This window comes from Notamacropus eugenii, chromosome 4 (assembly GCF_028372415.1).
Source record: "Notamacropus eugenii isolate mMacEug1 chromosome 4, mMacEug1.pri_v2, whole genome shotgun sequence".
NCBI classification, from domain to species: domain Eukaryota; kingdom Metazoa; phylum Chordata; class Mammalia; order Diprotodontia; family Macropodidae; genus Notamacropus; species Notamacropus eugenii.
This window is the reverse complement of record NC_092875.1, coordinates 123,561,396-123,587,464: the sequence shown is the minus strand read 5'-3', so window position 1 is coordinate 123,587,464 and position 26,069 is coordinate 123,561,396. Positions and strand designations below refer to the sequence as shown.

The 26,069-nt window shown below is 36.5% G+C and overlaps 1 pseudogene; it reads right to left on the bottom strand.

Annotated features, from left to right (window-relative positions):
- Positions 1–4,742: 4,742 nt before the first annotated feature.
- On the bottom strand, positions 4,743–7,355 carry LOC140500555 (small integral membrane protein 19 pseudogene; annotated as a pseudogene).
- Between the last annotated feature and the right edge of the window lie 18,714 nt (positions 7,356–26,069).

Genomic DNA, 26,069 nt, shown 5'->3' with positions numbered 1-26,069 from the left:
GTGGTACCTCAGAGTTGTTTTGATTTGCATCTCTCTAACCAATAGTGATTTAGAGCATTTTTTCATATGATTATAGATAGCTTTAATTTCTTCCTCTGAAAATTGCCTGTTCATATCCTTTGACCATTTATCAATTGGGGAATGACTTGTATGATTATACATTTGGGTCAGTTCTCTATATATTCTAGAAATGAGGCCTCCTAAAGGCACTTCTTGAACAAGATATCTCCTCTGTATAATAAAACAAAACAAATCAATTGTAACAGGGTTTTGCATGTGCTTGAACCACATAAAACATCAATATATGTAAGCTACTTTGGTACCTACTCTGAAAACACAGGAGAACAGGCATGTGTAGAAATTCTGTGTTAGCCTACCATGTTGTTTAGAGCAGTCCTTTTCCTTTGGATGTGTACCCAGAACTGCCTGAATATTTAAAGTCTACTTGACCAAGCACATTTGTGTTCTTTCCTACATTTAAGTCTTTGTGTGGATTCACTTATTCACAGTGGGTGACATGATATGAACAGAACAAGAAGGGGAAATGGCTTGATTTTTTGGTATTCCCTGATAATAATTTCCTGAGCAATGCAAAAGCAGAAGGAACTTTGATGTGTTAAATAATTATGAAATATACAAATACAGTAACAAATAGTGGCCATGTCAGTAACCTCAGGCTACAAGAGTAAGTTGGGCAGGATGTGGCCTTGGGCAGAAGGTCACAGGGAAAAAGAGTGGAAGTGAGGGATGGTAGAGACCAGGGACATTTCCCTTCTCCCCTCTGTGCCTCCTCATCCATACTACTACTCAAGAACATATACAGTGGCACTTTACTTTGACAAAGATCTTGTTTGTTTGAGGAAAAGGGTGAAGGAAGGGCTGGCACTTGTGAATTATTATGAAGTGCTACATTTTTTTTTTGCAATCTCAATATTTTTTCCTGGAAGAAATGGTGCAGAAGCAAACTTGAAATTCATATTATGACCGAACAAGTTGTGATATTTGATTGTGATGGAATATTATTGAGCTATAAGAAATGATAAGTTCAATGATCCTAGAAAAACATGGAAAGATTTGCACAAAATAATGATGTGTGAAATGAACAGAGCCAAGAGAACATTGTATACAGTAGTAGCGATATTGTTTTAAGAATGGCTTTGAGTGAATAAGTTATTTTGACTATTATAAATACCCAAATAACTACAAAATATCTATGAAAGAAGAGACTATCTTCATTCAGAGAAAGAACTGATAAATAGAAATACATATAGAATAATTTTATGTGTATGTATGTGTGTGTGCATATCCAAGTAATTGAATCATTTTCATCTGAATGCTTAGCATGTATACATGTATGCACACATGCACACACACATATGTGTGTATAATGACGCTCATCTCCAGGGCAGAGAGAGGGAAGAAAAATATTTACATGACAACTTTGCTGTATATTTAAAGGAAATAGGAAGTTATACATAGTAAATTTGCAATTTCATGTGCAGTCATCTTTTTATGTTATGGAAATGTTCATTTTATTCCATAAATTAAAAAAAAAAGAAATCAACTTTATGCTCACAATGTTCTTAACAACCACAATGGAACAATTTGCGTTTTCAAAACATTTTACAACAGAACTGATTATACTATGATCCTATGGGTCTGGCGTGTGTGTAGATGTATTGGGATAGAAACCATAATAGTAGGTTATCATGCCTTATGGGGAAATATGAAAGAAATGAAAGACATTTCACCACAAAGAAATCAGTAGCAAAACATACCTTCTAGAGAATTTCAGCACATGTAGGATAGGATGAAATAGCCTATTAGGCATCTAGGAGAATGTTTTGTTGTTTAGGTTAGGAGGAGCATTTACCATCAGAGATAGGAAAGGTTTTAGCAGAGGGCTGGTCAGTGGGCAACTTAGAGATAAGGCACTTGGGAAAGTATCTTTGAAAGAAGCAGAATGTTTGCTCTTTTAGCTATTTGTTTCTGGGCTAGTGGTGGATGCTGGGAAAATTCATCTATTTGGGTGTGAGAAAAGGGACTAAACTTTTCTCAAGAGTGGGAGAATATAACTGATTCCTGCAGCTGGAGGGGACTGTATATTTATACCAAGAGATAACGATGTGTTAGTATTGTAAGGAAGAAGCATTAATTTAAGTGTATCACATTGGCTAGGGTTGGACATATTTGTGCCGTTTTATAGGTGTTGGATTTAGGGCACCTTGGTTTCTAGGGCATCTGCCAAAGTCTGGGTTTTCCTCGTAGCTGGGATGTCGGTGATTTTTTTAAACACTCGTTATTTGCCTGGGTGCATGGTGTTTCTGTAGCTTTGTTCCAAACATAATCAGTTTATAGAGGGTCTCAGTTTCATTTCTCCATGTTTATCCCTCACCCTCATTGTGAATCATTTTAATAACCCTTTAAAATCACCCCAATCCATCCCATATGGCTTTCTGACCTCATGCTTAATAACTAATGCAGGGGCAAATGACCATAAAACATAAAGTGTTTTCTAGGATGCTCGGGTCCCTTATCCCACTGTCTTTTAAAGGGACAGAGTGAACTGATCCAAAAGCCTAGATATGAAGTGAAAGTGACCTCATCCACTCTCTTGGCACCAGCTACCTCTGCCTTTGTGTATAACTACTAACTGAGACGGGGCCACTCCCTTTGGATGACTCTAGAAAGATTTAGGGAAAGACTTTTTAGACCAAAGTCAGTATTAACCCTTTGGATGACTCATTCCAGATGAATCTAGAGATATCTAATCTAATGTGGCACTATCTCAAGAGGTCTAGATCCACAGTTGATATTATGTTGAGCTGCCCTCTGGAGCATGGGTCCGGATAGGAAGTATTGTAAGGTAGCTAGAATGTTGGGTATGGGATAGGAAAAACTGGCTTCAAATCTTGCTTCTGACACTTCCTAACTTCATGACTCAGGCAAATCGTTTAGTGACATAGAAAGAATCATAGAATTACAGAGATGGAAGGACTTTCTGTAGCCTTTTAGCTCAATCTATAACCCAGGAAGAGTATCTATTATATTATTCAATGAGTGGTCAACCATCTAGCCTTTGCTTGAAGACCCCTAGCAAAAAGGGTAGCATATGAACTCCCAAAGCTAGCCAATTCCATAAGTTCTCATTGAAAGGAAGTTATTTCCTTATATCAAACCTAAATTCTCCTCTTTATGACTTCTATCCATTCACCCTGGTAGCATGATGTAGTAGACAAGTGTTAAATTCTCTCCCCCTTGCAAAACTCCCTAGTTTGATCTGAACCACAGTAAAATTCACTTGGGAAATATTTGACAAAGTATATAAAATACAATAATGAAAATACAATAACAAAAATAAAAATAAAATACCACATAGATAATGTTGATGTGTGTGCGTGAGTATGTGTGTGTGGTCCTTTCCGTTTAAGTTTGACATTAATGTTGTAATGGATAGCGTACTAGATTTCAAGTCAGGAGTCTTTGGGTTCAAATCCCAACTCTGATACTTACTTGATATATGACCCTGGGGAAGTCACTTAATCTCTCTCTCTCTCTCTCTCTGTCTCTGTCTCTGTCTCTCTCTCTCTCTCTCTTTCTCTCTCTCTCAGTTTTCTGTCTGTAAAATGAAGGGACATGAATGGATGGCCTCTAAGGATTTCCAACTCCAAGTCTATGATTCTGTAAAGTCTAATCTTTCTTTCACATGCAATCTTTTCATAGTTGAAAACAACTATCATACCTCTTTTCTTCTCTAGACTAATTATCCTGAGTCCCTTCAACCAATAATCCTGTGGTACCAATGTCATAGGTTGGTTGTGAATAAGATAATTAAGCAATTTATATTAAATGCTTTGCAAAAAAATAAAATGCTGAATAAATGTTTTTTATTGTTAAAATATGCCATAAGACATATTTATCAGATTAAATCTCCTAATTGGATGAAAATAACTATTCTCTTAAAAAAACAGCCCCAGGATTATGTCCAACCCTTAAGCATCCTCATCCTTTACCATGTGGGGCAGAACAAGTATATTTTTAAATGAACTCAAAATACTTGTGATGTCAATTACAGCAAATCCCCATCAGGACTCTTTTTTTCTTTCTCATTTGGTTTTCCTCAGACTAATCACAGTGTACTATATACTCCTTTTATTTTCTTCTTCTGCTCTGCTTTTTCTGGTGTATACTATTTCATAAAACTCTCTGATTTGCTTTGTTTTCCCCATACTTGACAGCACTATTCTTAATTTACTTTAGTGGACTTCCTTTCCTTTCACTTATTTTTGTCCAACTCATGTCCCCCTGCTCCCTGTGTATAGCCTAATCCTTTGTAGAGGAACCTCTAGGAATAAAAATTCAAGAAAATTCCATTAGATTTTCTCAGATGTAGAAATGATTTCAGAGCTTCTTCCTTGGAAACTTGAATATTTTAGTCTCTGAAGAATTGAAATGGAATAACACTCAATGGGCATTGGAGCGACGGTGGTGAACATGAGGTATATTGCATTCTACCAACCAAGAATTGTATGAGATACTTGGTGAAAAGGATGTCTTTTTAAAATTTTTATCTGTTTTTAACCTTCAGTTCTAATACTTGTAGAGGTGTTGCTTTGTCTTTGAAAATTAAGAATAGCTATGATTCACATATTGAATCTTGACTAAATAAATGGACAATCAAACCTCTATAGTTTTATTGTTTTATAATGAACCATACTTTATTTAAATAATTGCGCTGATATTAATAAAACATGAAACTATGCATATTCCATAAATACTCTTCTGTACATTAGGATGCAGTGAAGCATATACAAGATTTTTCCAAGAAACTGATAGCTGAAAATCATAAACAATAAACAGTGGTTGTAATGGGGCCAGCACCCAAACACAGAGGCTCACCACAGTGACTCATCAGGATACCCACTCACTCTTCCTCTGCATGTCCCATTTCCCTCTCAACTAGAGGGCTGGAATAAAAAAAAATGGAGGAAAGGATAAACCACAGCAATACAATCAAGGGAAAAAACAACCACAAAAAGACCTTTAAAATTAGGAAGAGGTAAAATCATGAAATAAAAAAGATAGTCATTTGCAGAGGCTGACGGGTCAAACTAACAAAGAAATCCTAGAAATGAGGGTGCAGAATGCTCAACTAATTATATGATGTATGTAGAATCCAAGAAGTTTTTCCAGCAACTCTCCTCCATGTTTTAAGCTAAAAAAAGTCTGAAATGAGATTGACATCATGCCATTTAGACTTGGAAAGTCCCCTGGGATTCACCTGATCCAATCCTCTCATTTATATTTTAGAAAACAGAGGTCCAGAGAGGGTAAGTCACTTACACATGGATATACAGGCAATTAAGCAGAAGTGAGGTGCTGTCTTAGGTCGGTTACTTCCAAATCCAGCTCTCTTTCTACATATAGGGTCTCTTTCACATTTGTTGTGGTTAACTGCCGGGAATCTGAAGACACATTTTCACTCTTGACCGACCAGTTCTTCCCTGAGACTGCAAAATAAATTACATGCTGCAACTCTCGTTATTTAACAAAGATTGTATCTACTCAGAAGTATTCCTCATGCCATCCTGCCCTGTACTCAAAGTTGCTATGCCATTTCCGTTTACTCAATAATGAAATAATATATGTAGACAAAAATAACTAAAAAGTGACATACTTTTACACACCAATTCAAAGAAATATACTCTTCAGCTTTCAAAAAAAGAGAATTCTGAACTGACTTTGCTTCCAAACTGTCAGCAAAATATAACCTGTGCACTCAGTGTGCTAAGTATCATTCATTCATTTCAGGGAGAGTTGGACATTGTTAATCTGGTTTTGTGTCATATTTCCTTGAAATAGAACACATTTCAAGCTATCCCTTTAAAAGGATTTTGCTCATCTTGTCATAGAAGTTGAACTCATTCAAAGCTTCTGACATAGAAAGCAAACTGAATATTCTCCTGATTTTCCTTTAATTCCTTCTGGCATACTGGAAAAGGCCGATGCTAACAAGAATCATTATTAGGTACATGTTGGTAATCTCATGCCAGGCTTCATGAACAGTGTGACCAATAGAGCCATCATCTGCCATCACTCTATAACCTCCAGCCATGATACTGGGAATACCCTATAACACTCAAATTGCTTATTGTCGTTCCTATCACCAAAGAAATCTAGGAAACCCTGCTTCTAGTGATTCACTCTGGAGAGGGAGGGGGCAAAAGGAATGGGGGTGGCCCCCAGCTCAGCTCCTTGTCCTGCCCTTAGTCTCCATCCCCCAGCTTGGGACCTGAAGCACATGAACTACTTAGACTCAGAGGCCCCGACTACCCCCAACTTGGTCATTTCCAGTCAGCCTGCCCAAGCTGAGGGGTCCCACTTTATGCTCTCCCAGAAAGTGCACATGTCTGCCAAAGACCACCTTCCCTCCCTGGCCCCACTCTTTCCCCCAAGCCCAGGGCTCTTGGGAAGGGTAGGGGAAGTGGGGATCCCTTTCGAAAAGGATGTCTTGAGAGAGATGTATGAACAGAAAAGTGAGTCAATCGTTTCAAAGGATAATTGACGGGCAGCCCATATGCTCCATTGTTATCATGAAATGTTAAGAGGACTGGAAGAAGGGCTCCCATGTGTTGGGTATTGATTAGGGTTTTTTTTTATTATTATTCTTTTAATTTAGTTTACTAAAAGTGAAATGCATTTTCACTTGAACAAGAGTCCCACAGGTTAAGGGGTCATGGGGGTTGTAATCTACATTACTGAAGGGAATTCTCACATCAATGAAGTCACAGATCCATTGAATATAAAAGGAGGAAAACTGCTGAATTTGTCTTCAACTGAACATGTGTGTGGAGGGAGAGGGGGGAGAGTTAAAAGGAGTTTTTAGCTTTGAACGTCCAAAATGTTTGAAGTTGTGGCTGTTTGAGTTCAGAAAGGAAATAATGATAAGAGAAAAAGATGTAACGTGAAGGGAAGCTGATTTTTAATGGGTTTGACTGACTTTTGAAATGTCCAAAGCATTTTAAGAGTGTAACAGTTTCTTTTTTAGTTGTTAGTGTTGGCAAACTTTTTAAACATTATTTTTAATATTTCTTTAGACATGAAGATAATATTTGTAAATAACTTGACTCTTCCATGTACCATGCATTTTGAATCAGTTATTTTGTATGGGAAGAAACAACAAATTCCCCATTCATCTGGGTTCCTCTTGATTCTTAAAATGTCCCTACGGCAACATATCGACCTGATGTGGGAAGGTCACTATATTGACCTTCTTTCTTGTAGCTTCTTTGAAGATATCTCCACTGGTCTAAGTTTAAAATCTGGAACTGGGCCAATTATTTGCAGATGCTCCAATGTCTAGAAGAAAAGGAGAGTTTCAAAAAAAATGGTTAAAATCATTTATTTTATAGTGATATGAATTAATGAGTTTGGCTATGCTTGCCTTTCTTTTCATTCTCTTGGTGTTCCTTCAGTTTCTTTTAATTTATGTGTAATCTGTATGAAGAAGAAATATATCAGACCAGAAACAGTAGACCTGTAGAATGGGATAATATGGCAAAGGTACCTAGGTGGCAGGATTCTTAGAGTGCTAGACTTAGAACCAGGAAGACCTGTGTTCAAATCCAAGCACAGATTCTTACTACCTGTACGATCCTGACAAATCACTTAACTTCTCTGCCTTAACTTTCCTCAGCAGTAAAGTGGGGATAATAATAGCACCTGCCTTCCATGGTTGTTGTGTGGATCAGAAGAGATAATATTTGTAATGTGGTTAGCACAGTGTCTGACACACGTTAGGTGCTTAATAAATGCTTGTTCTTTATCCCTACTCATCTGCTACTGAATCATGATTGAGGAAATCATGAAACTGTGCTGACTGCATCTACTACAAATTTATGTGACTTAATCTCAACTGGCCACTCACTGCAGTAAGGCAATTCTTTTTCATCTCCCTGATTTATTCATTATCCCACTCACTACTGCATCTTTTCCAGGCTTTCAAACCTCCTCAAATCTCCCATGGCTCCCCTGCCACCCACACTCTCAAATGAAAATTTTACCTCAAATATCACTGAAAAAAATTTAGGCCATTTGCCAATAGCTATTTCTTCTTTCATTGTCATCTCGTGTAATTCATGTGCCTCCTTCCACTTTCTCCTTCATGGCCCCTGTCTCACTTGAAGAGATGCCCCTTTTCCTTGTCAAAGGAAACGTCTTTAATATGTACTAGTGATTTCATTCCAAAACATGTTATCCAATAGATATCATTCCTTCTCTCTCACTTAAATGTATTTTCTTCCTGTCTATTGGCTGCTTCCCTGTTGCCTACCAATAGGTTCATTTCTCCCTCTCATCCTCAAAAATCTCTAACTTGATTCATTCTTCCATGAGAGCTTTTATCCTAAATATCTCTCTCTGTCTCTCTCTCTCTGTCTCTCTGTCTCTCTCTCAATGGAAGCTACACATTTCCTTTCTTATTTTCATCTCAAGTCTCTCTAATCTAACTCCTTCCTCATTATTCAGCTAAAACTACTTTCTCCAAAGTTATCCAGGATCTCTTAAATGTCAAATATAATGTCCTTTTCTCAACCCTCCTAATTCTTGACATTTTTGCAGCCTTTGACACTGTCCATCATCCTCTCTACCCTCTTCTCTGTTTCTTTTGCTTCTTCTCATAACTGTGTGGCCGGTATCCTGACATAGTATCAGTTGTTGAATCTTCATCCAAGAGCATGCCATGTTAGTTAACCATGAATGAGCCCCAAAGCTTTGTCCCGTCTTTTCATTCTCTTTACTGTTTCGGTTATTGATCTCATCTGGAAACAGGGGTTAAAATATCGTCTCTGTGTAGATGATGCTCATGCTTATTTGTCTCCAGAGGTGAGGAACCTGCAGCCTCTAGACATGCCATGGCCCTGTAGGTCCTCAAGTACAGCTCTTTGTCTGAATCCAGACTTCATAGAATGTTGTGAAACATTCTTTCAAAGGGCTGCACTTAAGGATGTAGAGAGTCATAGGGACCCTCAAGGTTGTAGGTTCCCCTCCTCTGACTCTAGCCCTACCCTCACTTTTGAAGCCTCATCTCTCCAACTGCTTATTGAACTTTTCAAAATATGTATCTTACAAACACTTAAAACTCAACATCTATAAAACTAAACTCACTATCTTCCCACCCTCCAAATCCTTCCTTTTCCCTAACTTCCCTCTTACTGGGGACTGTACCACCATCCTCCCAGTTGTTTGGGTTTATGACTAAGGTGTCATCCTTGACTCCCCACTCCCTCTCACCTCCCCCCTATGCAATTAGTTGTCAAGTCCTGTTATTCCCCATTAGATTATGAACTCCTTAAAATTAGGAACTGCTCATTTTCTTTTCTTTTTTTTGTATTCCCAACACTTAACCCAGCACATGTAACGTATCAGGTACTTGTTGACTGACTAACCACATACAAAGTCTCATGGCACTTCTCCAGTCACTCACACTAAGTCCCCATCAGCCTTCTTTGTCTGTAATTTTTATGTCCTCCACTCCTGAGTCTCTCACCTCCTTGTCAGCAGCTTTTTCACCTTGGAAATGCCATTTTCATATGTCTTCCTGTCTTGGATCACCATTTCATGAGGTACTCAGGCATTCCATGCCTTCTTGATCCTACCCCCCTTCTAGAGTCTTTTTATGTGTTATTATCTCCATTATAACCTACCATTACCTGAGGATAGGGACTCTATTTATTTATTGTTTGTTTCTGCTTGTATTTGTATTTTCCTATGCTTAGCACAGTGTTTGGTACATAAAATGCTATTTTATGAAGAAAGTGATAGGATCTATCTATTACCTATTTATCATCTGTCTCTGGTTTTCCTCACATAATGGAAATGAGAATACATAATTCTTCAAAGTCAAAAGTTATGCTTTTTTTAGTCATCTTTATTTTATGAAGCTGTCCATGTCATTTTTTTGTATTCCTTACATGTATTCATTTGATCCTCAGTTTAACCCCATGGATTTCCTTTCTTCTTCCCACTCCTTATTAGTCTGTCCTTAATCTACATCTGTCTCCTTCCATATATACACACGTATCTGTGTATCACACTATGTCTCTTTCTGTCTTTCATGTAGTTATATATCCCTTATATAAAATATTTATGTGTGATCATATGTATCCTTCATATGTGACATGTCTTTTAAACTGTATGTATAGACATGCATATATACATACGTGCATGTATTACACACACACAGTTATACACATATACATATATATCCCTAAAGGTGCCTGAGGACATATGAAATGTCTTCAATCCTAGCTTTTTACTCATTTTCTTTCTCTAGAGAATAAGGTAGGATTTATATATATATATATACTGTCAGAGAGATAGCTGTCATGTCTTCTTTTTTCAAATACTTTTTTGAAATCATTTTCCTTTCTTAGTCCCAGAGCTGTCCTCCAAGACTGAAGAGTTTTGACAGACAAATGACAGCTGAAGTAGTTAACTGTAATTAGTGTTGCTTGGTTTAAAAAAAGGGAGCTTACATCTGTCAAGAAAACCCTCATATTCCCCTCTATAGTCACTGAACAATGAAATAGTGTTGGCCCATTTTTATCTAGAGTATATTGTCTAAACCTCAATTTGTCAACTCATGATTTGCTAATAGATATCCCTTTCCTCCCAAATCTCTTTAAAAGTGTACCTTCTTTTCTTGAAATTGAGAAAATTCTGATTATCTGGTCAGTAACAATACTCTCTTACCAGTGGCATTTTGAATAGTAGGAACAAAAGCTATTACACTCCCTTAGGAGGTCTAATCATCAGTACATGAAGATTTAAGGTGGTTGAATAGGCAATTCACATTTTCCCTCAGTTCTGCATTGTCCAAGCAATTTCCTGTAAGTGAAATCCATAAATTCTGGACAGCCTTGTAAGGGGTTGGGCTCAGTCTCCTGCTCATGCTCATTTTCTCTAGGAAGTGGGGGAGAAGTTTTGTTGTGGTTTCTGAAGTGGAGTCAGCAATGGCTGGCGACCCTGGATCTTTGAATTTCTTACACACCTAATGTTTCCTGCAAGGTTAGAAACTTCCCTCTCCAGATTGCTACTTCATCAGCTATACTCAGGAAAGTAATAAAACAGAAGAGGTATGTCCCAAACTCAATCTCTGACTTGCCTGGGGAGAACATTTGCCTTACTGCCATTTCTTCTCTGTTGCTATGCTGCTGGGCTGGGGCATGAGAAAAGCTCCAGTCTTCCCCTATACTTCTCCAGGGAGAGGCTTAAAGTTTTCTGAATCTTTGGGTTGCAGAGAGGAAAATAATAGAAAGAACAAAACATCAATTCCTTTTTAAGGTCAACTAAGTCCATAGTCCTTCATACTTAGCAGCTAATAAGGAAATTATTCCTTCATCTCTAAACACCAATCTTCTGGGGTTGAGCCTCATGTCTCCCAGAAATTGTTAGGGGAACTTTATAATAATTTGATGACATACAACCCTCATTACATAAGAAACAAAATTATTCATTAGGTAGGGACAAAAATTGGAAAACAAAAATAGGAGCTTTTGTTGTTTTTTTTTGTTTGTTTCTGGGCTTTTTTTTAAAGCCATCCCTATATTTGAAAGAATACAGTGCTTACAAAAGAGGAAAATGTTGCAGTCATTTATCTAGATAGCTCTGAATCAGAAACTCAGTATGGTCAATCATGCAACAACAGTTGGCAGTCCAAAAACAATGAATGAGCACATATTTATTAGAGGAGTTCAGGCATCACTTTACTGAGAATAGAATATCTCATCAGTCAGTTTTTCAGTGTTTTCCTGTCATCTCTCTTTGTTGAAATTTGGAGGTATCAGATCCATCTGATTATTTATGAAATTATCTGGAAATTAAAGCATCTTTAAAATTTATTTTTAGGATTTAGAAGAGAAATATGTCATATTTTCTTTATTCAGTCCATTGTCAACGTGTTTTTTTCCTACCATATTCACTGAAAATTTAGAAAAAGTACAATTACTCTTCTGAGAATAAAATTGCATGTTTATAACACAGTTTTCTTCCCAGAATCTTACAGATGCTTAGAAAACATTAATTTATAATTAAAGAAAGTCCTGCCAGAAAGCTAATTCTATGTAGCAAATTTTTCCAATTTATAGATAAGGAAATGGAGGTTCAGAGAACCCAGGCTAGTGAAACATATAGTCCATTAATATTTGTTAAATGAAATGGAATTAGTATGGCTACGTAAAAGTTATGGAGAAGATTTCTGTCCTAACTACTAGACACACTATGGGAATTCGATAGTTTTTAAATTAAAAATATTCTAGAACATGATATTTCCTAAAGAAGGCTAGGAATTAACCTTGATATTTTAATTTGGTGGAAAATGTATTGAATTGGGCATCAGTTCACCTGGATTCAAGTTCCAGATCTGCCTGTTTCCAATGCTGTCTCCACCATTACACCGTAACCTCTTTAAGACCAAAATTTTATCTTTCTTTGTATTCCCACTGCTTGGCAGAGTAGATGGGAGATATGTTATTATTGAGTCGTGTCTGACTCACTGTGAACCCATTTGGGGTTTTCTTGGCAAAGATACTAGAGTGGTTTACATTTCCTTCTCCAGCTCATTTTACAGATAAGGAAACTGAGGTAAACAGGGTTAAGTGACTTATTCAGGGTCACACAGCTAGTAAGTATGTGAAGCTGGATTTGAACTCATGGAGAAGAATTTTCCTGGTTCCCAAACAGAAGAAGCACTTAATATATACTTAATCACCAAGGAGGAAGGAGGTTGTCTTATCTTTGTATCTGAATCCCCAGTACTTAGCGCAATGCTGGTCCATGGTAGGTAGGCCTTAATAAATACATGTGAACTGAGTTGGATTAAATATGTTAAAAGAGCTGACAATATATAGCTTGAAAAAAAGATGGGAGAGCCAGAAAGCCCTCTGTCAGTATATGTTCTATCACGTGGAAGAGATATTGGACTTATTTTGTTTCACCGCAGAGGGCCAGAAGTTTCAAAGATGGAAAAAGAAATAAAAAATCAAACAAACAAAAAAATCAACTCCCCTTTAGAACAAGAATTATCCTCAAGTGTACAGGAATGCCTGAGAAGGTAGAAGACTCCCCTTTCTGGCAGTCGTCCAACTAATTTTCTGGGTAGGGAATATATTGGCAATACTTCTTCAGGTATAAGTCAGATGGGCTGAAATTCCTTCCAACTTTGAAATCTTAGGATTAAATAGGAATGCCCTGGGTATATGTTTATGCAGTCATTATGAATAGGTACAGACAGGGTGAACTAGGGGACAGCCCCACAACCTGAAAGCTGACTGACTCCATGGCTTTGGCCAAGTCATTTTTAAGCTTCTACTCTTCCACTTTTCCATGAGTAAAATATGGGTGTAGGGCAAGATAAAATTTAAGGTCTCTTCCAGGTCTAAAGATAACAATCCTGTTATTTGCAAATGAATGACAGATTGATATTTTTAGTTTTAGTCGTGAGGGAATTCATGGGATTGTATCAGCAAGTGGTATTGGAAAGTGAGCATTTTTTTCTCTTGAGCTCCAGTTGGCATCACAAAACTTAGTATTGGATATTTCCAGTGTGATATCCTGTAGGTATCTTAAACTCAAAATTTCTGGAACAGACCTCCTTATTTTACCCCCCAAACCCAATCCTCTTCCAAGTCTCCCTATTGAGATTGAGTGTGTCATCATCCCTTAAGGAAGCCAGGTTTACAACTTTGGTGTCATTCTTTCTTCCTTATTCTCTTTCATATCCAATTGATTGCCACGTCTTGTCAATTTTATCTTCACATCATTACCAACCATCTTTTTCTTCCCACTCACCAGAGTAACCACCTTATTTAAAGCCCTCATCACCTCCTGTCTGGACTCCTAAAGGTATCGCTGCCTCAACTTTCTCCCCTCCACCTTTCTCCCAACCCATGTTCCACAAAGTTGCCAAAGTAATTTTGTCTGAACATGCTGTTCTCATGCTGAAGGAGTTTCTTCTCTTTCTTTCAGCCATTTCTTATTGATGAGCACCCCATTGATTTATAATTTTTTGCCACTCCAAAAAGAGCTGCTACACACACACACACACACACACACACACACACACACACACACACAAAGATATTTGTACAAATAGGTCTTTTCCCCTTTTCTTTGTTCTGTTTGCAATACATATCTAGTAGTGGTATTTCTAGGACAAAGGGCATTGCACAATTTTATATTTCTTTGGGTGTAGTTCTATATTGCTGTCCAGAGGGGTTGGACTAGTTTGCAACTGTCCCTGTTTTCCCACAGCCCCTCCAGCATTTGTCATTTTCTCTTTCTATCATGTTAACCATTCTGATAGGGGTCGGGTGCTATCCAAAGATGTTTTTATTTTTATTTCTCTAAACTGGTGATTTGGAGCATTTTTGTGTGACTATTAACAGTTCTGATTTCTCCTTCTGAAAATAGCCTGTTCATGTCTTTTAACCATTTATCAACCAGAGAATGGCTCTTACTTTTATAAATTTGACTCAGTTTCCTATAGATTTGAGAAATGAGGTCTTTATTAGAGAAACCTCTTGTAAATCCCCCTCCCCAGTTTCCTGTTTTCCTTCTAAATATTGCTGTACTAGTTTTGCTTTGTGCAAAAGCTTTTAAATTTCATGTAATCAAAATTATCCATTTTATTTATCGTGATCTCTATATCTCGTTGGGTCATAAATGCTTTCCTTATCCATATAGCTAATATGTACATTTTACATGTTCCCCTAATTTACTTATGATATCACCCTTTATGTCTAAGTCATTTGTCTGTTTTGACCTTATCTTGGTAAAAGGTGTGAAATGTTGGGCTATGCCAAGTTTCTGCCAAATTTCTTTGCAGTTTTCCCAGCAACTTTTGTTACATGGTGAGTTTTTACTCCAAAAGCTTGGATCTTTGCATTTATTAAATACTGTGAGAGAAGTGGTTATGAATAACCAATAATATGAGGAGAACCTGAGTTCCCTCCTTTTTCAAAAGTTTTGATTTCAAAAGTTCAGTCTCTTGAAGGACATTACTGATAATGAAATTGTATTCACTTTTTTTTAACAATCTTGTTTGGACCCCACAAGCCTTTGTGCTCTACTCAAGTTTGGATAGGGATTAATTCCTTGAAAGATTGCTTAAGGCTAGGGGATGGTCAGGGTACAGAGATAGTTCGTTGATATGATGTCACTCCAAGACCCTTATTCTAAGATAGCCCAACCTCACTGTAATACTCATTCCCTCATCAATCATTAAGTAATCAGGCTTGATTTCTACCTCAGGAATACCCATTTTCCAATGACATATAAACTGTGAGCCTGCAGCTGCGACTATCTTTTGTCTAAGACTGAGACAGCCAGATGCCCATTCTTTTATTAATAAAAATCCTGGCATTATTAGTAAAATGATTACCCAGAAATTATGTTTCTTTAATTTTTTAGATGTTACATCTAGAGGACTATGATTATTTACTACTGAGTATTGTGTAGCTAATCTATTCCTTGGTTTAGGTGCCAAAATCATATTTTTATCATAAAATTAATTTGATAGAACTCCTTATCATCATATTTTTTCAAATATTTTAAATAGTATTGGGGTTAATTGTTCCCTAAAAGTTTGGTACAGTTCACTTGTAAATCCATCTGGTTTTAGGGATTATTCCTAAGTAGTTCATTGATGACTTGTTCAAATTCTTTTTCTGAGATAGGGTTATATACTTACTCTATTTTCTTCTCTGTTAATCTAGTCAGGTTATATTCATCCCTTTCACTTTTGATACCACTAATTTTGTTTCTTTTTTAAATCAAATCATTCAATGGTTTATCTATTTTACTGCTTTTTTCTCATAAAATTAGCTCTTAGATTTACTATTAGTTAATTTTTTAACTTTAAATTTTATTAATCTCTCCTTTGATTTTCAGAATTTTCATTTTGGTGTTTAATTGGGAATTTTTAGTATTTTTTTCCAATTTTTTTTAAGTTGTATACCTAACTCATTAATCTGTTTCTTCTCTTTTTTGTTGTTATATGTATTTAGATATACATTTTTCTTAAATATACATTTTCATCATATCCCACAAATTTTTTGGAATGTAGTCTCATTGTTGTCAGTCTCTTTAGTGAATCTTGATTATTTCTATGATCTCTTCTTCGCTCACTCTTTCTTTAGGATTAGATCATTTAATTTCGAAATAATTTAAATCTATGCTTCCATGGTCTTTTATTAAATGTGTTTTTATTGTACGATGGTCTAAAAAGGATACGTTTAATAATGTCTTCTTTTTTGCATTTGACTGTGAGATTTTTATGCTCTAACACATGGTCAGTTTTTATAAATGTGTTGTGTGTAGCTGAGAAAAGCGATAGTCCTTTCTATTCCCATTGAACTTTCTCCAGAAGTCTATCATAATTAGCTTTTTCAAGATTCTGTTCATCTCCTTTACTTCTTTCTTTTTTTGATATTTCAATTTATCTAGCTTCAAAAGGAGAAATTTAAGGACTCCCATTAGTGTAGTTTTACTCACTATTTCCTCCTGTAATTCATGTAACTTTTCCTTTAAGAATTTGGATGGCATACCATTTGGTGCATATATGTTTAATGTCAACATTACTTCATTGTTTATGGTGCTTTGTAGTAAGATGCCATTTCCCTGCTCATCTCTTTTAAGTAGGTCCATTTTTTTGCTTTTGCTTTGTTTAAGAACATGATTGCTATCCCTACATTTTCTTTACTTTAGCTAAAGCAAAATAGATTCTGCTATAACCCCTTATTTTAATTCTGTGTCTGTACCTTTCTGCTTCAAGTGTATTTTTTGTAAGCAAGATATTGTTGAATTTTGATTTCTAATGCATTCTACTATCCCATTATGTTTTACGGGCGAGTCCATCCTATTCCCATTCACATTTATGACTACTAGTTTTCCCTTTCCCTTCACCCTATTTTCTTCTATTTATCCTTCTCTCCCTCTATCTTGCCCCTCTTTAAATCTCTCTTTTGCTTCTGACCCCTCTCTTTTTCTTTGATCTCTCCTGCCTTTTATCAACTTCTGCCTTTCTCTTATCCAGGGGTTTTTTGAACATCAATCATAATTAAACATAGCATTCAAACCAAACTTTTCTTTAAAAAGTGGATTGCACTGGGCTGAAAAAAAACACAAAAATGCACAATTTGTGTATTTGCATTTCTTTGTTACCACCTCATTTCTTTTCACTGCTTCATAAAATGCAGGGAGTGGAAGAATGGGGAAAATTATCTCTCATAAAAAAGATGCACAAGGAAGAGCACTTACAGTGGAGGGGGAAAAGACAGGAAAGTAAGCAAGACTTAAACCACACTCGTACCTAAATTGATTCAAAGAGGGATTATATATCTACATATGTGTGTGTATGTGTGTGTATGTGTATTTAAATGTATCTATATGTGAGTTTCCTCACACCTGATCCATTTTCCCTTCTACTTCCCTGTTGGGTAAGAGAGTTATCTATTACCAATAGAGTATGTGCAAGGTTGCGCGCGTGTGTGTGTTTGGATGTATGTATGTTTATGTATGTATATGTATATTATATATGTATATGTGTGTACTTATATGTAGATATATATATTCCCTCCACTGGAAGAGCTCTTCCTTTTGCACCTCTTTTATGAAAGATAATTTCCCCCATTCTTCCTCTCCCTCCTTTTTTTGAAGCAGAGATACAATAAATTTTATTGTTTATATAACGATAGGTTGTAGACAAAGTGCAGACAATATGGACAATGGCAGCATCTTTAAAACTTTCGCAAATGGTACAAGAATTCCAGTCGTTCAACATTTTAAAATTTAACATTTTCTAAAAAGAAAGAAAGCAGTAACAAAGAATTGCAAACACACAGATTGTATGTTTTTGGTTTTGTTTTTAGCAGCAAACTTTTAAAAAAAAAGTTTGGTCTGAATGCCATGTTTAATTATAACCAAAGTTCAAAATTAAATCACATGCTTTTTCTATGTCTATATCCACCTTAATCTCAGATTCAGTAACCCTTGCCCCCTTTCCCAGAGCATCCCTCTATCTCACCTATCCATTTTTTACATCATCCTTTCTTTCATCATTCTTGCTATGAAAAATCCTTCTAACTGCCCTGATGGTGATAAAATTCTTATCAGTTAAATGTATCATTTTCTCATATAGAAATTTAAAAAGTTTAACTTTATTGAGTTCTTTTTAATTTCTCTTTCATGTTTATCTTTGTGTACATCTCTTGAGTTTTGCATTTAAAAGTCAGATTTTTTTTATTCAGCTATGGTCTTTCCATTAAGAATTCTTGAAAGCCCTCTATTTCATTAAATATTCATTTTTACCCTGAAGGGTTATATTCAGTTTTTCTGGGTAGGCTATTCTTGGTTGTAATCCCAGCTTTCTTGCCTACTGGAATATCATGTTACAAGTTCACCATTCCTTTATAGTGATAGCTGCTAAAGCTTGTGTATCCTGACTGTAGCTTCACATTATTTGAAAGCTTTTTTTTTTCTTCAGGCTGCTTGAACTATTTTTTGTTTTCTTTGACGTGGGACCTCTGGAATTATGCTATAATATTCCTGAGAGGTTTCATTGAGGGTTCTCTTTCAGGTGATGATAGATGGATTCTTTCAATTTCTATTTTATCCTCTAGTTCTATGATATTGGAATAGTGTTCCTTGTTAATTTCTTGAAACATATAGACTCTTTTTTTAATCATGGCTTTCAGAAGATTTTCAAATTATCTCTTCTTGATCTAGTTTTTTTTCTGATGAGATGTTTCATATTTTTTCTATTTTTTGACTGTTTTATTACATCTTGATGTCTCATGTAATCAATAGCTTTTACTCATTTAATTTAACTTTCTAAGGAATCATTTTCTTCAGTGACATTTAGTGATTTGTTTTCCATTTGGGCAATTCTTTTTTTTTTTTAAGGAGTTATTTTAACCAGTAAATTTTTATACTTCTTTTTCCATTTCACCAATGCTGCTTTCTAAGGTGTTATTTTCTTTAGTATTTTTTTTGTGCCTTCTTTTACTAAGCTGTTAATTTTCTTTTCATAATTTGTTTCATTTGCTCTCCTTTCTTTACCCAATTTTTCCTTTATTATTGTTATCTGATTTTGAAAATTGCTTTTTTAGTTCTTCCAGGAATTTTCTCAGCTTTGTGTCCATTCACTTTTCTTTGAAGCTTTGCTTTTAGTTATTTTGATTTGGTTGTCTTCTGAGTTGTGTGGGTCTTGTTTGTTGCTGTAACCATAGTAGCTTTTTATGGTCATGTTTGTTTCTGCTGTTGTTTACTCAGTTTTCCACCCTGTCTTTTAATTTTGAACTTTTTGTTAAAGTTGAGCTCTTTCTTGCATGGGGAGTAGAGGCTTTGTCTCAAGTTTCAGGCTTTTTCCCACTGCTGTTTTCAGAGCTAGTTCTGAGGCTTTGCAATTTTCAGTGTTTCCAAGGCAGTGTGATCTGGGGAAAGGTATAGTCACTGTTCTGGTATGCACTCAGCTCCCTTGGATTTGCAATCAATATTGCTCCTCAGGGCCCCTGGTCCTTCGGGACTGGAAGTAATACTATTTCTTATGATCCCTGATCCTTTGGGATCTTCAGGTCTCCCACTACCTCTTGAATAAACGTGCTTCTCTCTGGTATTGAACTATGATGACAAAGTGGATATAGGGAATAGATTTTCCTAACAGTGTCTGGTCCTACCTTCAGTAGTAGCCCAGTGATCCCCTGTAAATCTCTTTCTGACCAGTTGTCAAGCCTCCTTACTATCTCTGGCTTGAGAGCTCCCAAAGCAGATGTTACTTTTGACCTCATCCCACCATCAGGGTTTCATCCACATAGGTTCCACGGAGCCTCTGACCTATGCCACAGATCTCTCTGACCTCCTAAGTTGTCTGGGGCTGGAAGAATGTCTCACTCTGACCTTTTAATGGCTCTGCCATTTCAGACTTTGATTTGAGGTGTTATTTTAAAGTTGTTTGGAGGAGAATGTCTGCAGAACTCAGTCCAGTGCTCTCTTTACTCTTCTGCCTTGGCTATGTCCCCAGAATTCTATTAGGATTCCTTTTTTTTTCTTTTTTTGCCTATGTATTCCAAATGCCTAGCATAGTACTTGAACCATAGTAAATGTTTCATTATTTCTTTTATTGACTGGATTAATGAAACTGGCCTACATGCATTATCTTTAAAATGAGGAATTTTAAAATTATAAAGTCAGAGCTAGAAAAAGATGTATAATCCAAGTCTTTCATTTTCAGATTTGGATAATGAGGTGTCGAGCTGATATTTCACTGGAAAAGGTTAACACAGCTTGTGAAGGAAGGGTTCTGTTTTTGAATTTGGGTCTTCAATCTCCAGGTGCAGTGCTTTCTCCACTAGACCATATTGCTTCTAAAATGAGTGACCACTAAAGTCCTCTGAACTTAAAGTGTTCTTTGAATCATCTGTCTGGTGTTTTTAGAATTTCCTTCCTTGCCGAAAAGGGTGGAAAGAGTGGATATTTCACTTATGATTCCCATTTGTGGTTTCACATTGTCATATGACATCTTATAAACTGCTTATGGTGACATTAAATTACAGGTAAAGAAGAGCCTTCTAATATTCTCTGATATCTCTTCTTTCTCTCTCTCTCTCTCTCTCTCTCTCTCTCTCTCTCTCTCTCTCTCTCTCTCTCTCTCTCTCCTAGCTTCTTTTTCTTTCTCCACCTTTTACACATATGTACCCTGGTGCTGTATTTACATCACTGTCTCTTATAATTAGCTGATGTATTCAGAGTGGTTTCTGACATCACTACCTCCTCCAGCACCTTTGATTTCTAGTTAATGATGGAAAGAAAAGCAAGAAAGGCATAAGCATTTATTAATGCTCACTGTATGCCAGACATTGTGGCAAATATTTTACAAATATCATTTCATTATTATTATTCTTACAACAACTGCTATTATTACCTCCATTTGTCATTTGAAGAAACTGAGGCAGAAAGAGATTAAATGACTTTGTCAGGATTATAGAGCTTGTAAGTGTCTGTGAGTAGATTTGAACTTAGGCTGTACTTTTTCCAGAGCCACCATTTTATCCACAGTGCATATATCTGAATGAAGGAACAGACAAGGCACAATTTTGGGAGAACATGTTCTTTCCTTTCAGATAACCCATCATGAAATATGAATGAAGTATATTACACATAGAGGGACAAAAGAAAGTCTTGTGAATTCATCAGTGTAGGAAAATCTCTCCTCCAAGAATGACTGATAAATAAATGCTAGGGAATTTCCTGAGGCAAATGAAGGTTAAGTAACTTTCTAAGGTCACAAATCTAATATATTGAGACAGAACTTGAAGCAACTTTTTCAGCCAATTCCAGTGCTCTCTTCACCAAGCTAGGCTGCCTCTAAACTACATACCACCCATTAACATAGATAGAGATATATTGTTAAATCCATATTTATTTTTATAAGCTCTAAATTGCCTTTTTTGGAGCAAGCAAAGTGTTTAGGATTGTGTGTGTGTGTGATCTTAACCCTAATATATTATTTTCATTAAACAATAAGTGTTCTCATGGTGTGATATTATTTCATATATCACATAACACTTTGCAAATGCTGTGCCCTTGACTTCCACAGCTCAATGAAAAGTAAAACAGCTGTCAAATAAGTCCTTTTAAAGTAGGAATTGACATAGTCTATAGTTATAGAAAGGCTCAGCTTTACAAAACAACTGTTTAAAGATCAAATGATATTACTACATAGTTCTTTTTTCTTACTTAGCAAGTCAGGATAACTTATTCAAAGCAGAAAGCTCTCCCAGAAGGGTGTGGGGCATTGGAGGGTTGGTTTCTGGTTACATGTATCGTTTCTGAATACACGTGAGTTCCCCTCCCCTCCCAACTCATCATATGAACATGAAAAGAGAGAGATACCCAATAAGAGTATCCCTGGCACAGAGGCAGATCATGAGGCTATGCTGAAGGGAAACTTGTCTCTGGGCCAGGGTGTCTAAATTATTCCAGCATGCAGCTGGAACATGAAGGGCTAAAGAGGAAAGAAGGAGGCACCTGCCTATTCTAAATAGTAGAACAGAGGGGACCACATCTGTTTTAAGAAGACTGCTCTGTACCTCAGTTTCTTCATTTGTAAAATGAGGGAATTAGGCTTGGTGGCCTCAAAAGTTCTTCTGAGCTCTAACTCTCTGGTCCTATGATCCCTCTGACCCGCCCCAAGGGACCAGAATTTTGGAATAGAAACTTCTGTTCTCTTCCTACTGGAAGAAATTTTGATTACACAAAGGAATAATTACAGCTGGGAAATTAGTCCTTAATCAGCTATACTACCCTCTTCCCATGCAGGTGGATAAGAAAGAAACTGGAGCTTTGTTGCCCATGTTTTCACATATACCAATCATAAGAGCATATTGATCTAGACCTTATTAAGGGGCAGCTTCTTTCTCTAGATGAATATACTGCATTTACTTCAGAAATTTTGGCCTAATGTTGGAAGGACTTATAGGATTCTGAAACATCTTTCCTCTATATTTGTTTCATTTTTTTTTTCTCCAGAGGTTAAGAGAATGAATCTCTGATTTCATTGGTGTGGAGAAACTCCCTCCACTGATGTAAATATGCAGCTCATCTTTAATTAATTTTAAAAGTGACTTAGGAAACTGAGAGGTTAATTAATCTGCTCATAGTTACACAGTTAGTATAGATAAGAAGTAAAATTTGAATCCAGGGAGATCTTCCCTGACTCCAAATTATCTTGTATAGGTCTTGATTGTATGTAGTGGTTTGTATGTTCTCTCTCTCTGTCTCTCTGTCCTTTCTCTCCTTGAATTATGAACTCCTTTTGAAAGCAAGCACTATGTTTTTATCTTTCTTTGTAGGCACTTAATAGATTCTGGCTGTCTTGACTTGATCTCATCAAGATTGGTTCACTATCCACTAGCCTAAGGGTACATGACAAATAAATTCAACCAGAAGAATTTTAGACTGGCACTCGTTTTGGATCTGTTTCTATAAAGGGCTAGCAATCTTTGTTGTTGTTTTTCAGTGGTTTTTAAGTTGTGCCTGACTCTTCATGGTCCCATTTGGAGTTTTCTTGGCAGAGATACTGGAGTATTTTGCCGTTTTCTTCTCCAACTCATTTTACAGATGAGGAAACTGAGGCAAACAGGGTAAGTGACTTGTCCAGGGTCACAGAGTCAGTAAATGTTGTAGGTTGGGTTTGAATTCAGGCCTTACTGACCAAAGATCTGGTATTCTACCCACTGTGCCATTTTAGAGAAGGATAACATTTGAAGGAGTCAGTGCAACGTACTGTGGAGCCAAAAGATCTGGATTTGATTTCTGTCTTTACTATTTCCTCTCTTTGGTAGTATAGGGTAGCTAGGTGGCTCAGTGGCTAATGTGCCAGACCTAGAGTCAGGAAGATTCATCTTCCTGAGTTCAAATCCGGCCTCAGACACTAGCTGTGTGACCCTGGACAAGTCACTTCACCCTGTTTGCCTCAATTTCCTTATCTGTAAAATGAGCTAGAGAAGGAAATGACAAACCATTACAGCATCTTTGCCATTAACACCTTAACCTTGGTCACAAAGAGTCAGACACAGATGAAAATGGTTGAGCAATGACAAAAACTCTGAGGTAGGTAGTCTAATATGGCAAATACCAGGGATGATCTTGGATTCAGGAAAGTTTGATTTCATATTCTTCATACAGTACTTACTAGTTGCTTAATTCTGATCTTGTCCCTTAACTTCTCTGAGATTTAGTCCCTCCATCCATAAAACAACAAACATAATAGACGCTTAGGTAACATAGTTGTTAGTTTCCAAAAAAAAAAAAAAAAAAGATGTATCTAAGGCACATTGCAAACCTTAAATATCTGTATAAATGTCCATTATTATTTTTATTTGTGGGACTTCAGGTAAGTAAATTTTCTTCTTTGTAAAATAGGTGGGTTAGGTTAGATGATCTTTAAAGACACTTTCAGTACCAATTCAATGATCCATAGAACTGATTTGGGGCAACCTAGAAGACCTATAAGATCCTAGCCAGGTTCAGGGGACATGGCTATACAATGGCCATTTTCTATAGTTCCTATAGCCCTAACATCCAATTACACCATGCAAAGGGACTCTGTAATCTATTGTATTTTTCTGAGCCCTGGGCAAAGGAAGGGGCTACTTTTGTCCCTCACAAGTTGGGTGACCTCGCTCAACTCTCTCCCTGTTCCTAAGTTACCCATAGGTGTGTCCCCTAACAGAAGCAAAGCTCTTTGAGGAAAAGTAAGTCAAATTGATTTAAAAATCCCATCCAGCTCAAAATTCTGTATTCTTGGGCTTTATCCCACAGGTATATAAGTTTAAAAAAAGTCATAAAAGATATTTTCATGAGGAAAAGAAAAGAGATATTTGGGGAGAAATTAATAAGGCCAAATTCTGATATTGAATGTTGCACCAGAGCTATGCTTTGAAGGTGTGCTTTCCTGATGGCATGACGGTATGAGGATGGAGGGCTACCAACAGTTGATCACAGAAACTGTAAGAGGAATATCAACTATAAGGCAGAGCTGGCTGTTCTGTTAGATCACTTGCTCATCTAATCCACTCATTTTAAAGATGTAGAAACCAGAGACCAGTGATTTTAAGTAACTTGCCTAAAGTCACATTGGTACAAAGTGATGAAGAAAGGATATGAATCCAGATACCAGGACTCCAAACCTTCCTTTCTAGTGACACATACAACTTCTATCAAGAAATTAGTCAGAAAGAAGGGATGATTGGAAAAAAGATACCCAGCACTGTAATTACAATATTTCTAACATAACCTTTCTAAAGAATGGCATGTAATGTTAATGAATTTTTAAGTGACTGCGCTTCAAGTGTTTATCATGATTTCTAAATCAGCAACAAGCATGGGATATGTTTATAGGATTTAGAGCTCAGTCAAAATACTTTTTTTCAGGAGACTTTGGATGGAAACCTTGGGACTTTTCCCAGCTATGATTATTTTATTTAATGACTAAAATGTGTTTTTTGACTTGACGCAAATTAGCTTATGCTATTTTGTCACAATTAAACGCGTAAGGCCTGGAGATTATTCTTGTTTATTTTTTTAGAATGGCTGTGTTTGTTTATTCTCCATCTGAAGCTCAGGGGAAGCTGAATCCACGTTTGAACAAGGCTTCCTAAGACATGGATGCAATTTGGTGCTGAGTTGGAAGTGACATTATTCTCATGACCTTTTCCACTTTCACCTCCTACTCCATGCATTCATCTCATCACAGAAGGTGGAAATGTTAAGCAATACAGTCAGTTATGTGTTAGAGATCTGAGAGATACAACCTCCCTGGGCTTTTTTTTTCTTTTCTAAAAATCTAAAAATGGCAAAGGGAAAATTGCTGACTTAAAAGTTTATAACAGATGTCACCATAACAAAGTAACACAAAAGCTAGCTAACCTGCTGTGGGGTAGATAATGCCAGTAATTTACTGGGAAGGGGCCTCTTTGGGGCCTGACAACCCTGATGACCAGTAGAAAGTAGAAGACTGAAATATATATTTATCCATGACCACTGAGACATCTATGTGGGTTAACATGAATTTAGTCATTTTGATATTTCAAAAATATCTTCAGGTGAGCCAAAAAAATCAAATTCAGAGCTAAAAGGTACAGTAGAGGTCATCTAGTCCAACGCCTTCAACTTACAGATGAAGAAACTAAGACCCACAGTCACACAGATAATATGCAATAGTGACTGGAATTTTATTTTAGATCCTCTCATTTAAGTAATCCAATACTCTTTCCATGAAACCACATTGTCAGATACTTAAAATATCTACAATGGAAGTAGAGAGGCATATGATGTGGGGTATAGAAGACCTCTCTTTGAATCATGTGGATCTGAGTTTAATCTCTGTCCCTGTTACATAGGCTTTGTAGCATCAGGAAAGCCATTGAAACTCAGTGCCTCAGGTACAGATCAGTGCTATCCTAGAAATGGATTGTTAAATGCATACATATATTTATGCACACACATGTGTA